Genomic DNA, 15,701 nt, shown 5'->3' with positions numbered 1-15,701 from the left:
TGAGTAACTGATAATGATTCTGATGCTCTAACAGATTGACTTATAATCATTTGCACAATTCAGTGTGTATGCAACCTTTACCTCACATCTCTAACTCTTTCCTTTACTCCCTCACAGGACCATCGATAGCCCCTATCCCCACTGTCCAGGAGGAAGAGCCTGAGCTTCAAGACTCCTCAGAGGAAGCTGCAACCTCTGAGGGTGTAGCGTCAGCAGAATTCAGCGCACCCAGCACCAGCACAGACACTCACAGCTCGGTGAGACTTTCGCGAGATAGAGTAGTGTTGTCACCTGGTGTATAACAGCTCACAAGTGAGCATCAGCAGATGGTGGAGACAGGGACAGCAGTGGAGAGTCCTCGTCGGAGGGTGCACGACTCCGCCAGCTCGGCTCAGCTGCATGTCGACCCTGTGCCTCCGGGTCCATCCAGAAGGAGAGCAGTGCTGGAACTCCAGGAATAGGTGCAGGAGTCTCTGGCAGATTTTGTCTCCAGTGTCGCTGCGAGTGTGGAGTGAATGGAGGAGTCCATCGCGAACATAAGCAGAGCCTTTGTGGAGGCATTGGCGCATGAACGCATCACCTCCGTGGAAAGGATAGCTATGGTAGAGGGAAGGATGGCTACGGCCATGGAGAAGCTAAGTCGCCTGAGTGTTGAAAACATGGTCATTGTTCAGAATAGACTGGCATCTCTTGAGGAGCGATGGTCAGCTATTGAGCATAGAAACAGACCTTCATGGAAGTCCTCTGGAGTAGGATGTCCAGTGCAGAAACGGATCCTCATGGCCCCCCTGAAGTGCAGCAAGGTGCTGTCAAGCCACTTGCTAGCTCTGAAGTGGGGCTGACCCATGAGAGGGATGTTGGTGGCAGACAACGAGGAAGTGGGGGCTCCTCTCCAAGCGCTCACATGACCATGCCACTGCAGAGCCCTCGGTCAGAGCCCCACCAGAGTCCTCACCCAACTGAGATGGGTGTCTCATCCCCTGCACAGCCGCAGGAGCAGCAGACTGTTGCCGAGCCCTCACAGGTTCGCAACCCCAGAGGATGGCTGCCAAAGGTGTTGAGGCAGGAGCAGCAAGAAAGCGAGCAAGGGGCCTCCACATCTGCTGAAGCCACAGGAAAGCATCACGTAGGAGCACGCGTAAGAGGAAGATAATGCACAAGTAGTCACAAGGGTAGTCACTTGGGTATTATGTTGTGTTTATTTTTGAAATGCCATCAGTTGCTTGTTGTGATAAAAAATTCTGTTGGCAAACTATTGAAGTTGTGGCATTTCGCAAATGGGGCATTGAGGGCTTAGCGCGACTTGCAATTGTCAGTATGGTGGTCAGAGTGATAGGAAACCGCAGGTTCTTGTCCATTGTCGATGCTCTGGTAAGTAGGTGCAAGGCAACAGTGTTTGATTGTGCAGGCTAAGCAAATCTGGCCAATATGAGTGCGTCCCTTACACCCCAGGCAGCAATGTGGTCGCGCGCTGGCTCCTTCTGGCCTGTGCAGCTTCAGGTGGGTGAGCAGCAGCTTGGCGCTCCTGTTGTTGCTGCTGCTGTTGGTGCTGCTGTTGTTCATGGTTCTGCTGCTGCCGTGGCTGGTCTTCATCTGAATCTGATGTTCAGGAGGAAAGGAAATTAATGGTTCCCATGCTTCTGGTATATGCCTCAGTTGAGGAAGCGCTCAGTCTTAGTGGGGAGAGGGGTTTCCCAGGAGGTCACACTGGAGATGGGTGTCAGGTTGCAAACTTCCACAACAATGAGTATGCCTGCTAAAAGTTCCCCCAGACCTGAGACAACAAAGTTCTGCCATTGGTGAAAACTCCTTTTTAATGGTGGAGCTGCAGCTGTTAGTAAGCCATCCACTTGTGAGGCCACCAGGATTAACTGGCGTGTTCCAGAGGAGACGTGCAGGATGGGGGAAAAGTGTTAAAATCAGTAAGGCCTTTCAAACTGGGATTATGAAGGCAATTAACTGGAAATGGGGTCTGAAACCCCGATTCTGGGAAAATTGCTCGGAGACGGGCTGAAGGCAGGATCAAAGACACCCCCCATTTTTTGTGATTTTAAAACCTCATATGCCTCCAATCCAGCCTCCTCGGGCCTGGCAAAATTGAGCCCTTCGTGACTGGTAATTTCTTTTTGCCTTTGTCTTTAGGTTTTCATCTGTAGCAATGCTAGTTCTAATCGTTCCCAATTTCCATGGGGGTTCTCCTGTTCATCCACCGTAACTTCAGTCGAAATCTCGGAATAACGGTATACCGTTTTTACATAGAAACATAGAAGATAGGAGTAGGAGTAGGCCATTCGGCCCCTCGAGCCTGCTCCGCCATTCAATGCGATCATGGCTGATCATTCAAATTCAGTACCCGGTCCCTGCTTTCTCCCCATACCCCTTGATCCCTTTAGCCTTAAGAAATATATCCAACTCCTTCTTGAATATATTTAATGAATTGTCATCTACTGCCTTCTGTGGTAGAGAATTCCTCAGGTTCACCACTCTCTGGGTGAAGAAATTCCTCCTCATTCCTGTCCTAAATGGCTTACCCCTTATCCTTAGACTGTGACCCCTGGTTCTGGATTCCCCGGCCATCGGGAACATCCTTCCTGCATCTAGTCTGTCCAGTCCTGTCAGAATTTTATAAGTTTCAATGAGATCCCCTCTCATTCTTCCAAACTCCAGCGAGTATAAGCCCAATCGACCCAATCTCTCCTCATACGTCAGTCCTGCCATCCCAGGTATCAGCCTGGTGAAGCTTCGCTGAACTCCTTCCATGGCAAGAACATCCTTCCTCAGATAAGGCGACCAAAATTGCACACAATACTCAAGATGTGGTCTCACCAAAGCCCTGTACAACTGCAGCAAGACATCCTTGTTCCTGTACTCAAACCCTCTCGCTACGAAGGCCAACATACCATTTGCCTTCTTAACCGCCTGCTGCACCTGCATGCTTTCCTTCAGCGACTGGTTCACAAGGACACCCAGGTCTCGTTAAACTTCCCCTTCTCCCAATCTATTGCCATTCAGATAATAATCTGCCTTCCTGTTTTTGCCAGCAAAGTGGATAACCTCACACTTATCCACATTATATTGCATCTGCCATGCTTCTGCCCAAACCCCCAACCTGTCCAAATCATCCTGGAGTTTCTCGGCATCCTCCTCACAGCACACACGCCCACCCAGCATTGTGTCGTCTGCAACTTTGGAGATATTACATCTAGTTCCCTTGTCTAGATCATTAATATATATTGTGAATAACTGGGCTCCAAGGACCGATCCCTGCGGTACCCCACTAGTCGCTGCCTGCCACTCGGAAAAAGACCCGTTTATTCCAACTCTTTGCTTTCTGTCTGCCAACCAGTTCTCTATCCAAGTCAATACCTTGCCCTCAATCCCATGTGCCTTAACTTTACACGCTAATCTCTTATGCGGGACCTTATCAAAAGCCTTCTGAAAGTCCAAATACGCCACATCCACTGGTTCTTCCTTATCTATTTTACCAGTTACATCCTCAAAAAATTCCAGTAGATTAGTCAAGCACGATTTTGTAAATCCATGTTGACTTTGTCCGATCCTGTCACTGTTTTCCAAGTGCTCTGCTATTACATCTTTTATAATAGACTCCAGCATTTTCCCCACTACCGATGTCAGGCTTACCGGTCTGTAATTCCCCTTTTGAATAGTGGGGTAACATTAGCTACCCTCCAATCCATGGGTACTGTTCCAGATTCCATCGAATGTTGGAAGATGATCAGCAATGCATCTACTATTTCTAGGGCCACTTCCTTAAGTACCCTTGGATGTAGATTATCGGGCCCTGGGGATTTATCGGCCTTCAATCCCGTCAATTTCCCTAACACCATTTCCCTACAAATACTGATTTCTTTCTGTTCCTTCCTTTCATCAGACCCTATGTTCCCCGACATCTCTGGGAGGTTATTTGTGTCCTCCTTTGTGAAGACAGAACCAAAATATGTATTTAGTTGGTCTGCCATTTCTTTCTTCCCCATTATAAATTCCCCTGATTCTGACTGCAAGGGACCTACGCTTGACTTCACCAATCTTTTTCTCTTCACATATCTATAAAAGCTTTTACAGTCAGTTTTTATGTTCCCTGCAAGCTTACTTTCATATTCTATTTTCCCCTTCTGAGGCTTTGCGGCACTTCTGCCAACGCTACAACAGATAAGCAGAAGACACCCCCATTTTGAAATTCATGCCCTACATTTTTCTCACTGGCAGTGATTTAGCACAGACTTGCCGTCATTTTCGAGTCTTTAATTAAGGATGAAATTATCATGTATCTGGATAAAGAGAAAATAGTTAGAAGTAGCCGGCACAGATTTCAATCAGGGTGGTTGTTTGACAAATCTCATGTAATTCTTTGCATGGGTAAACCATATGGTAGAGGGGGGAAATGTTATGGATAAAGTGTACATGGACTTTAGGAAAGCCATTGACATGATATCTCATGGGAGATTGCTGAATTACTGGAGAATATTTAAGAGGTTTTGAATTAGGGGGAGGATAACAAACAGATTAAAAATTGGTTGGAAGGGGAAAAACAGAGGGCACGATCTTGCCAGTCCTGGAGAGGTGGGTATGGATGTGGGACTGCCGGCAAAATGGCAAAATCTGGGAGCGGGTGCCCATCCCGCCCCCAACCCGCCTCCGTGCCATCTTACCAGGAGGTGGGTAGCCGACCCGCACTGGGTCCCGTCTCCTGGAGGCGGGAAGGGGATTACAGCCACTTAACTGCCTGCTAACAGGTAGTTAACCGGCAATTAAGAGAATTACCCCCATTTTTCCAACAGAGGCGCGGGCTTCCCGGCATCAGGAAACCCCGCCAGGGTCATCAAGGTAATCAGTGGGTCTGCGGGGTACAAAAGTGCACTGTGAAGGTAAGTGATGGGTGCAAGTGTGGAGGGGTAAGTATGTGAGGTGACAGGAAAGTTATAGAAAATGTTTACTTTCCTTTGTTTCTTCCTGCAGGCTTCAACAGTTGGGGATGCGGAGAGTCTCGCATCTCAATGGCAGAGTTGACAGATGACTGCTGCACTCTCCGATGCAACAACCATCTAATTTCTGCGAAAGAAAGAGGTTTGATGAGTCTTGAATACAAGGTCTCATCAAACTACAGAGAATGTTAGTGTTTGACAGCTTCACAGAGCTGTCAAACGATAACAATTCATTTGTCAAAAATTTTTGACAGATGAAACGTCATACACTGACGTTCTCTGTAACCGGCTTCCCCTTAATTAGCCTGCTGGATTAACAAGGTCAATCAAGGGAAAATAGCGTGGGTTGTCCACAAGTTGATGGAGGCGGGACAACGACCCGACAAGCAGCGGGCCCGCATCCAACGTGTCCCAATTGGCAAAATCACCCCCCACGTGTTTGAATTATGGGCAGTTCTTCAGAGTGGATGGAAGAGGATTGTTGACCATCGTTGAGTTCTGAGACTATTTCCATTCACTGTGCATATTAATGATTTGGATATATGCCTAGAGGGAGTTGAGTTGAAATTTGCAGATAATATTAAAATAAGACTTATAGTTAATCTTTCAGAAGACCAAAGGAAGTTCTGCAGGGATAGTGATAAGCTGGGGAATGGGCTAAAAAGCGACAGACAGAATTCAATGGGGGAAAAATTCGGTATCGACCATTTTGGGTTACTAACATCACCTGGGCGCTAACTTTAACGCCCGCGCTAATTAGCGCCGACGACTGCAAAGTTGAGTTTTAGTGCCCCAAGAGCGCAATAGGCCGTACGTTCTTGCGCCCATTAAGTTTAGTGGTACCGATGCCTTTTTCTCATCGGCTACTTCGTTTGCCTCGCAATATACTTCGACTCTTTCCACATACGTGGTCCAGTCTTCTATTGCATTATCAAAGGCAGTGATATTGCCAGTCTTCGGCATTTTGGAAATCTAAGATGGCGCCTCCCGTGCTTTGCCTTCTTCCCCGATTTAACAAAATGGCGCCTCCCATGCTTTCAGTCTTCCCCGCTGCTGCTAGCGCTGTTGCTGGCGTTTTATGCCTTGATGGCGACGCCCTATGGTCTTCGCGCACTTCCCCCCACGCTGCTGCTAACGCCGCTCTCCATGGTTCCCGTGGCAAACTGCAGCTCCTCGCGGCTTTCTGCGCTTCTAATTTCTTTTATTTCCCCGTCGTCGGAGCAACCCTGCGCGACACTTTCCTCCCTCTTCTCGGGTCCGTACGCTGCCCGGCTTTGTAGCACCGGCCGCTCCCTGTGTGCTCCACCCTCTCTCTCTCTCTCCTCTTCCCGACAACACTGCTCGGCCCCGTTGAAAAGCCACTCGATCGAGCTCTAGCCCGCCGCAGCCCAGGAAGGATCAGTGTACTACCTGCCACCAGCCCGATTAGCTGGAACACCATCGACAGGATAACCAAGCCAAGCCGTGCTCTTGACAGCCTCTCCTGCAAATCTTCAACTCCGATGAATCAGAGGCGGTTGCCCACGGTCGACGCCCGTTTCTTCTGTTTGTTTTATTTTTTTTTTTTCTTTCTTCCTTCTGGCCTCGACCTCTGACAACTTCGCTTCAGGGATGGATCCCCATGAGGTGGTGCAGACTGTAGTTAAGTTCGGATCTGCTCGTTGCCAGTATTATGTCCGTGTGTAATTGAGACACGGACTGCAGGAGTTGGTTATAACAGGTCTTTACTGAGTGGAGACAAACTGGAACTACTATGCAAAAGTTACAACACAGGCTTATATACAGGGGTGGTCACTACTGGTACTGCAGTATACAGGGGCTGCAGAATATAGTTCCTTCTGCAAAGTACATACACTACATACACCGCTGCTGATAGCAGAAAGATTTAAATTCCACAAGAGAAATCAGCATAAAGATGAGAGCAATGCTGATTACCTTACGGAACTACGCAAGCTATCAAAGCACTGCCAGTTCGGAGCAGTACTGGCAGATACCCTACGGGACAAATTTGTCTGTGGACTCCTGAGTGAAGGAACCCAGAAGAGGTTACTCTCAGAGAAAGAGCTGACGCTAGATAAGGCTTTCAGTGTGGCAGTATCGTACGAAGCAGCAGCAAGGGGAGCTGTGGAAATACAGCAAAAGCCACAGGAATACGGCACCCACGAAATGACATGGGGATTTGAAAAATGTTATCGCTGCAGCAGAACAACCCATGACCAGAAGGACTGCTGGTCTAAGGACAAAATATGCAGGCAATGCGGAAAGAAGGAACACATTGCACGAGTTTGCAGGTCTGGGAAGAAGACTAATGACAACAAAAAGGCTACTAAGGAACAGTACAGGAAAGTGCAAAAGATGACGGACAGTAGTTCTGAAGATCAGATGAGCGATAGTGAATCCGGGAACAAGAGACTAAGCTGTCTCAAACTTCACAACATAATCGCAAAAGAGGATCACCGAACCATTTGGGTCACCCTCACGATAGCAGGGTCCCAAGTCAAAATGGAATTGGATACAGGACCAGCCCTGACCGTCATGAATCGACGAGACTACGAGCGGCTATTCTCACACATAACCTTGAAAGAGACATCCATTGTCTTGAAGACGTATACGGGGCAAAAAGTATACCCCAGAGGGAAAATAAGGGTGCCTGTCAAATACAAGGGCAAGGAAATACAGAAATAGTATCTGTACATACTGCAAGATGGTGGACCACCGTTATTGGGACATGAATGGATCAGAAAGATAAGTTTAGACTGGCACTCCATTCAGGCACTGACGGTGGCTGGTAAAAAGGATGATGACGTCACACCTGGACGATTGTCAAAAATCTTAGCTAACGCCAAAGAGGTATTTCAACAAGAACTGGGAACTCTTAAAGGCGTAACCACCTCGATAAAAATAGAAGAGAATGCAATTCCCAAGCTTTTCAAAGCAAGACCGGTACCATATGCAATTCGCCCAGCCGTCGAGGCAGAGCTGGAGAATCTGGAGAATGCAGGCGTGTTATCTAAGGTAGACTGGAGCGAGTGGGCGACACCCATCATCCCTGTAATGAAGAAAACGTTAAACAATAAATCTGAGGAGCCAAGGAAGGTTCGCATCTGTGGGGACTTCAAGGTGACGGTGAACCCAGTCCTTCACACAGTACAATATCCTCTCCCGAGGATAGAAGATATTTTCGCCTCACTATCTGAAGGGACGCGTTTTACAAAAATTGACCTAGCACAAGCATATTTGCAGATGGAGGTTGAAGAATCCTCTAGGAAGTATCTCACGATAAACACTCACAAAGGTCTTTACCAGTATAATCGACTGGTATTCGGAGTAGCATCAGCTCCGGCGATATGGCAAAGAGCGATGGAACAAGTCCTGCAAGGGATTCCGGGGACTCAGTGTTACTTGGACGACATCCTAGTGACAGGTGAAGATGAGAGTGGACACCTTGCCAACCTAGAGCAGGTGCTCACTAGACTAAGAGAACATGGGCTATGAGCCAATCGCCCCAAGTGCAAGTTTTTTAAGAAACAGATATCGTATTGTGGCCACGTGATTGATGAAGAGGGGTTACATAAGTCCCCTGACAAAATTGAAGCGGTAGTTAAGGCTCCAGCGCCTGAAAATGTGTCGCAACTGAGGTCATTCCTCGGATTGGTGAATTACTACCATAAGTTTTTGCCGAATTTGTCCACAATTCTGCACCCACTGAACGCCCTACTACAAACTGGAGTAGCATGGAAATGGAGCGATGAATGTAAGCGGGCCTTTCAGAAGAGTAAAGACCTAATCACTTCAAGAGAAGTATTGGCTCACTACAACCCATCACTACCGATCAGACTGGCGTGTGATGCGTCTCCCTACGGCATTGGAGCGGTACTGTCGCATAAATTCCTTGATGGTTCAGAGAGGCCGATAGCTTTTGCGTCACGCTCGCTAACTTCAGCCGAGCGTAACTACGCACAGATTGACAGAGAGGCCTTCAACCTGGTGTGGGGGGTGAAGAAGTTCAATCACTACCTGCACGGTCAGAAATTTACTCTACTAACTGATCATCAACCTCTTGTCTCCATTTTCAACCCTCAGTAGGGCGTCCCGATAATGACAGCACAACGGCTACAGAGGTGGTCCCTTTTCCTAGGGGCACTCCAATATGACATCGAGTACAAAGGAACTAAACAGCATGGGAATGCTGATGGATTGTCGCGCCTACCGTTGCCGACGGTGGAAGAAGAACCTGCAGTGGATCCAGTGGAGATATTCCACTTGACCATAGTCGAATGTCTCCCTGTGACGAATGCAAACATAGAAAAGGAAACACGAAATGACCCGACACTCTCCTGGGTCTATGATTTAACGGTGAAGGGATGGCCAGCACATGGCGAACCACTGTTGCCAGCATTCTCGCCGAGAAGAGAACAGCTGTCAGTGTGCAGAGGAACCTTGATGTGTGGATCCAGAGTAGTAATTCCACCCAAATTGAAGGATAGAGTGCTCAATGAGCTTCATGAGGGTCATCTGGGAGGGGTAAAAATGAAGAACTTAGCCAGAGCGTTTGTGTGGTGGCCGGGTAGCGATAGAGAAATCGGAGAGATGACCAAGAGCTGTACAGGATGCCAGAAGGTCCAAAACACCCCACCACAAGCCCCTCTACATCCATGGGAGTGGCCCTCATCTCCATGGCAAAGGGTGCACATTGATTTTGCTGGTCCATTTATGGACTCGATGTTTTTAATTGCGGTGGATGCACATTCAAAGTGGCCAGAAGTAATAAAAATGTCCTCAACCACCACAGAAAAAACTATCACAGTCTTACGAACCATATTCGCCAGAAATGGGCTGCCTGAACAGATTTGCTCCGACAATGGACCACAGTTTGTGTCTGAAGAGTTCCAGAGGTTCTTAAAGAACAATGGTGTTAAGCATTACACATCCGCCCCATATCATCCAGCCACCAATGGACTGGCTGAGAGGTTCGTTCAAACATTCAAGAAGGCTATCAAGGCAATGTGTAATGAAGACATACCCCTACAACACAAGGTGGATAACTTCTTGTTTGCCTACCGGAATGCGACACATGCGGTTACCAACCAAACTCCAGCCATGATATTCTTCAATCGAAGACTACGATGCCGCTTGGATTTGGTTAAGCCAAACATCAGAAGAGATGTGGAGAACAGGCAGTTTCAGAATATGAATGAAAGGCTGACCAGGAGTTTTAAGATAGGTCAACCAGTTTTTGCCCGGGACTACCGCACAGAGAAATGGCAGCCAGGAACGATCTGTACACGGCAAGGACCTTTAATGTATACCGTGGACGTTGGAGAGAGCTTCTTAAGACGCCATGCTGACCAGATTCTAGAGTCACTGGAAAACGTCAATTCCACACCACGACCCGATAGACCTGGTGATGAAACCGAAGTACCAATTGCATCTACCTCAGAATCGGTGATATTGGAAGCAGACGAACCAAACAACGACGTTGATCCCAAATCAACTTTGCCAGAAGAACCTGATACCCCAAAGAGGCGTTATCCAGACAGAATCAGGAAGCCTCCTCAAAGACTGAACTTATAATTGCTTAACTTCAGCTAATGTATCTAGCAACTGTAATTGTAAATATGTTATTTAATTATTAATCGAATGTTATGTACTGTTTAGCTAAAAGGTGAGGAATTGTAGTGTATGTACTTTGCAGAAGGAACTATATTCTGCAGCCCCTGTATACTGCAGTACCAGTAGTGACCACCCCTGTATATAAGCCTGTGTAGTAACTTTTGCATAGTAGTTCCAGTTTGTCTCCATTCAGTAAAGACCTGTTATAATGAACTCCTGCAGTCCGTGTCTCAATTACACACGGACATAATAGTGTAGGATTTAGGTGTTCCTGTAGGATATCAACAATTTTGTTAAAACTCTTCGCCATCGGTTTGACTGGAGTGATCAGGTTCCGCAATAGGCCGTACGTTCTTGCGCCCATTAAGTTTAGTAGTACTGATGCCTTTTTCTCATCGGCTACTTCATTTGCCTTGCAATATACTTCGACTCTTTCCACATACGTGGTCCAGTCTTCTATTGCATTATCGAAGGCAGTGATATTGCCAGTCTTTGGCATCTTGGAGATCTAAGATGGCGCCGCCCGCACTTTGCCTTCTTCCCCGATTGAACAAAATGGCGCCTCCCGCGCTTTGCCTTCTTCCCCGCTGGATTAAGATGGCGCCTCCCGCGCTTTCTGCGCTTCTAATTTCTTTTATTTTAATTACTGTTCCCATCGTCAGAGCAGACCCTATGGGACACTTTCCTCCCTCTTCTCGGGTCTGTACGCTGCCCGGCTTCGTAGCACCGGCCGCGCCCTGTGTGCTCCACCCTCTCTCTCTCTCTCCTCTTCCCGACAATGCTGCTCGGCCCCGTTGAAAAGCCACCCGATCGAGCTCTAGCCCGCCGCAGCCCAGGAAGGATGAGTGTACTACCTGCCACCAGCCCGATTAGCTGGAACACCATAGACTGGATAACCAAGCCCAGCTCTCGACAGCCTCTCCTGCAAATCTTCGAATTCGATGAATCAGAGGGCGATTGCCCACGGTCGACGCCCGTTTCTTCTGTTTGTTTTCTTTTCTTTTTGGATTTCTTCCTTCTGGCCTCGACCTCTAACAACTTCGCTTCAGGGATGGATCCCCGTGAGGTGGTGCAGAACTGTAGGTAAGTTCGGATCTGTTCGTCGCCAGTGTAACGTCCATGTGTAATTGAGACACGGACTGCAGGAGTTGGTTATAACAGGTGTTTACTGAATGGAGACAAAACTGGAACTACTATACAAAATTACTACACAGGCTTATATACAGGGGTGGTCACTACTGGTACTGCAGTATACAGGGGCTGCAGAATATAGTTCCTTCTTCAAAGTACATACACTACAGACAGGGTACTGAATTTGGATGATCAGCCATGGTCCCATTGAATGGCGGAGCAGGCTCGAGGGGCTGAATGGCCTACTCCTGCTCCTATCTTCTATGTATCTATGTATGTGAGGCCAAGGTTACATGCACATTGCATATTGCAGATGATCATAAGTCCATCTGTTAGAGCTTCAGAATCATTATCAGCAACTCATGCAATGTCATTGAGAGAGATGGAAAACTATTCTCTCACCAGCTTGCGGTGATGCGCCCGTCTGTCCGTCGCCCACTTGGGAATCTTCCTCCACTCCCACGATCTCCAGGACCATCTCCTGTCAAGTGGTGAGCTGGGCTACTGAGGGTGGCCCTCCTCCTGTCCTCGCTCTTTCCCTCTTATTGGGAGCTCTCTTTTCCTGCAATGAGGGAGACAAGTGGAGTTTGAGTGGGAATGAAGGAGTGAGTGTAGAGAATCCATAGCCTAGATGCTTAGAAGGAGAGAAAGATGGAGTGAGGTGGCAAGACCAAGGGCCCTCCCTGTGTGTTGTAAGTTGTAATTGCATCACAGTGATAGGGAGTGTGAGGGCTGCATAGTCGAATAGTTAGGTGAATGTGACCATAGAGAGAGAGGGAATGGGTAAGGGTGCATGGATGTCAGTGTCAAGTGGGATGTGGAGGAAGAGATTGCTAAAGTTGAGTGCTGGTGAGGAGCGGCAATGGGGATCAGATTGAGGGTGATGGGAAACTCATACTCACTTTTCCAGTGCGCAGAAGATCATGAAACCTCTTCCTGCACTGAAGTCAGGTTCTGCGGGTTATTGACAAAGAGTTGACCTCCTCTGCTACCTGGATCCACACAGCCTTGGTTTGCTGGGGAGGCTTCTTCCTCCCTGAAGAAGGGAAGAGCCCCTCTTTATTTGCTCTTGCTCCCTCTACTAAAGCCTGCAGGGCAACGTCATCAAAGCGGGGTGCAGACCTAGGTCTCTGGCTGGCCATTCTTCCTGCAGGTGCCTCTAACATGCAATGGCAAAAGCTTGTCAGTCTGCAGAAGAAGCAAAGCTTGTTGCGGACCTTAAATGCAGCAGCAATGATGACGTCATCAGAGGTGACTTTCAGACTGGAAAAACTCAATGGCAATGGGTTCCCACACGTTGGATCTCAATTGGCCAATTAAGCTAAAATCGCATCATTTTCCCACATTGATTTAGATTCGGGTGGCTAACACGAAATGCAGATTACACGACCCCAGCCCGTCCCAGTATCAAAATCCAGCCTATAGTGTCTCTTTAATGTACAGCAGAATGTCAAGTGAGAATTTTCTTGTAGATTATAAAGTGAAGTTAATGAAGAAGTGCAAAGAGGCACAGTTACATATGTTAGTAGAATGTCTAACAAAGGATGCGAAGGTATTTTTCGAGGATGTTGTGGCGTTCATTGAAAGACAAGTTAAGGAAAAGAAATGGAAGCCGGATAGGGCAGCGCAGCTAATGGTCTATGCCACAGTGTATTGTGTAGAACAAGATAAAGAAACCTTCCTAAAGATGGAAGATGAACAGGATAAATAGAAAAGAAGAAACTATGGCTTATAGAAGAGAATCTAACATTACAGGGTGAAAAGTCAAAATTAGAACGGCTTATAGAAGAGAATCTAATGTTACAGGGTGAGCAATTAAAATGGGAAAAAGAAGCTGTAGAATTAAACAATAAACAAGAAGTCCTTCAAGGACAAATCGGTGCTACAACAGCAATAATAAAACAGCAGAGTATTCATGCAGTTCATGCCGGCGCTGCAATACAGAATCTTGAGGAGGCTAAAAGCCAAATAGCCTTCTTAACAAAAGATAATGAACGTCTGATCAGCCAACTAAATGATTCACGAGGGGCACTGAGAAAGGCTCTTCAGCGCCGCCACAGGGAGTGAGACCACAAGCAATGTCAGAATACTATACAACAGTTAGAAAATCAGTTGGGTAAACAACAGGCTGTAATAGCGGCAGTCACGGGAGTAGACCCCCCGCCCCACGAGTTATGATAAACAATGTGAGGGGTTAAGCGGGGAGCTATATTCTCTCTTGATATTTCCTTCCCATGAGGTCCCCTTCTAATATGCCACCATCGACCTCACTGAAAGACCACCAGCCTAGGCTAATAAAAATAAAATTGAAACCTCAGCGCGAAGGGATAATTACTAGTCCTAGCCCTTTTTGGGCTACCCCGGATCAGGCGTATTCCCCAGATATTCACCTTCAACTAAAGTTAGAGGTAGCCAAATCCTATAGATGCTTAATTGGGTCTAGACTGTAACCTTCTGGGTATAATGAGGGACCGGAAAGCTCCCCCAGAATTCTGCAACTCCTCACCAAAGAGTGTACAGAGATTGAGTTTGCGAGTTTGATATAGAAGTACTATGTGAGACAATTCTAAAAATATATAGATTTATTAAAGAACCAACATGCAGTTAACAGCTGGTGAGTCAATCGCAACTTTAACAGTTCCAAAAACAAATAGCTTACAATTCTTATCATCAGAGAGCCTTATTCTCAAATCTTAACTTTGTTACATTTTTACATTTCTACTTATTCTCAATCCAGGATATCCACCAAAATCAAATACCTTTGATTACCTGAGACTCAAAGAGTTGTAGGCTTACAGAGTGGTTCTGAAGTCACGAATCACTTTGCCCCTTCCAGCAACTTCTGTCTTCCTATTTGAAAGTTCTATATTTTATACCCTTTTTTCAGTGGTATATCCTTTGAAGTTTTCTGCTGATTTAAGCTAATTATCACTAGTCATCTTACTGTTGACTTCTTTCTATTCTTACTGTCAATTCAGCTGTTAGCTTTCAGAATTCTGTCTGCTGTGTAGGTGTTCAAAACATATCATCCAAACAATGTGACAGTACTTTTTGATTTGATGCCATTTATACGAAGGTCTTCTATTCAATTCTTAAGTCACCTTAGCTGGTTGTAAGTGGACTTGGCATCTCCTATGTGTTCCAAGTTCAACACAAAAACAATGTGATTGCTTGGTGCATCTATTGATGTCATATTTATGAAGTCTTCTGTTTGTATCTTTTAAAACATGTAAATTAAAAACACTTCAACCGAGTACATGATTTTCTTCCTAGCCACCTCAGTTGGTTGTATTACAGACTTATGTCTCCTGTCTTTCATTTGATGTCATATTTATGAAGGCATATGGTTCTTTAATGTTCTGTGTTTCTCTTTCCCGAAGTGTTGGTTTATGACACCTTAATATTATACCATTGTGCTCTTTCATGTGCCTGTTTACAAAGTGTTGGTTTAAAACAATTTAACTGGGTTATGGTATTGTGTTCTTCCCAAAGCTCAGACTTTCTCCAACCTTTTGCTTCAATAGAGCCATTGTTTCAGTGTCAACAACTGATTTTTTATCTCGAAAGCCTGTATGGTGTTTACAGCTTTGTGTTAACAACTCATCTTATCTCAAAAGCCTATATTCTGTTTACAGCTTTGTGTCATTGAGGCTTTTTAGATTTTTAAACCCAGTTTGTCATGTTTTAATAAAGTCAGAATTCTGTTCATAGGATGGTGTATTTTTCTGAATAGGTATGGCGCATTCCTATACAAGCGGACGAACTTGCGCCCGTTAGAGCTCTGGTTAATGTCCTGACTCGTACCCAAATGATTCCTAATGTGCCACCAGCTGCTGTGGGGGACCAGCCACCAGTAGGAGCATAACCAGTGGCACCTCCAGGGATACTGTGGGCAGGTACTTATGAAAGGTCTCAGCACCTAAACTATGTAGAACTACAGGCATGTGTCCAACAATTCGGACCAGTTAACCCACATAGAGCTAAGGCAACGTATAGTGGCATTCCGAAATTACC

The sequence above is a fragment of the Somniosus microcephalus genome, chromosome 6 (genome assembly GCF_052327205.1).
Source record: "Somniosus microcephalus isolate GS21.2 chromosome 6, FLI_Smic_1.0, whole genome shotgun sequence".
Taxonomy (NCBI): Eukaryota; Metazoa; Chordata; class Chondrichthyes; order Squaliformes; family Somniosidae; genus Somniosus; species Somniosus microcephalus.
The sequence above is the reverse complement of the archived record's forward strand: the minus strand, read 5'-3'. Positions refer to the sequence as shown.